Below are 1,280 nucleotides of genomic sequence, written 5' to 3' on the forward strand. Positions count from 1 at the left end.
GCCGGGCCGAGCGGGAGCTGGGCGCCCACGAGTCGCCGCAGCCCTACGGCGAGTGCCTGGAGCGGCGGCAGATGCTGCACCACGCCGCGTCCTACACGGTGCCCTCCAGCCTGCCGGCCGGCCCGCCGCCGCTGAGCACCGCGGCCGGCTCCTTCCCGTGCCTGCCGCTGCACGCCGGCGCCGAGGTGCTGTGCCCGCTGGCGGACAAGGGCGGCCGGGAGCTGAAGCTCAGCGGGGCCACCATGGTGCCTTCCGTGGGGCACCTGGCGGACAAGAGCAGGTCTTTCCAGGTGGCGGCGGAGAGCTGCGGGCTGGAGCGGCCCGAGGGCAAGGAGCGGCACGCCGAGCCCCCCGGCGCCGAGCCCCCCGGCGCCTACGGGCCCCCCTTCCACCCGCCGCTCAAAGCGGAGGGCAAGGCGGAGCGGCGCCTGGAGTGGGGCCCCCCCGGCCCCGCCGCCCGCCTCAAGGGCCTGGAGTACCTGGGTGGCAGCGGCGGGGCCGAGACCCCCTTCGCCGGCCTGGGCCACGCGCCCAAGGGCGGCTTGGARAAGGGCGGCTACTTCGAGCCGGTGCCGGTGCCGCCGGCGGCRGCGGACTGCTCGCGGGCCGCCCACGCCGAGCCGCTGGGCGCCAAGCTGGGCCCCTCCTGCTGCACTTTAGAGAAGGGCCCCAAGGAGCCCCCCGGGCAGCCGCCGCAGAAGGTGGCACGCATCCGGCACCAGCAGCACGCCGAGATGGAGCCCGGCGGCGCCGAGGCCAAGCGCAAGCCCCTGGAGCTCAACGCCCTGGGCTACAGCGGGCCCCCGCTGCCGCCCTGGGGCGTGCAGGGCCAGGGCCCCCCCATGGGCATGCCGGAGGAGAGGAAGGGCTCCTACCTGGACCCCTTCAGCACGAGTTTGCAGCAGGCTGCATTGATGACTCAGGGCTCGGTGCTGAGCCAGGACATGCCGACCCCCCCGGACGAGGTCTCGGCCATGAAGAACCTTCTCAAATACAGCAACCAAGCACTTATCGTGGGCCAGAAGGCCCCGTTCGTGGGGCTGGGCGGCCTCAAGGGCAGCTGCGCCCACCAGGACGGCAAGTTCCCCCCGGGCAAGGGGCAGCCGGAGCTGGAGCGGCCCGACTGCGCCCGCAGCCGCGAGCACGAGCTGGGCCACGGCGAGGGCGAGGTGCGGCAGCCGCCCGTGGGCATCGCCGTGGCCGTGGCGCGGCAGAAGGACACGCTGAGCCGGCCCGAGCCCTCCTACGGCGGCGGCTCCAGCCGGCAGAGCCGGGCGGGC

Source organism: Rhea americana, unplaced genomic scaffold (genome assembly GCF_003343005.1).
Source record: "Rhea americana isolate MKP2758 unplaced genomic scaffold, rheAme1 scaffold_1327, whole genome shotgun sequence".
NCBI lineage: Eukaryota > Metazoa > Chordata > Aves > Rheiformes > Rheidae > Rhea > Rhea americana.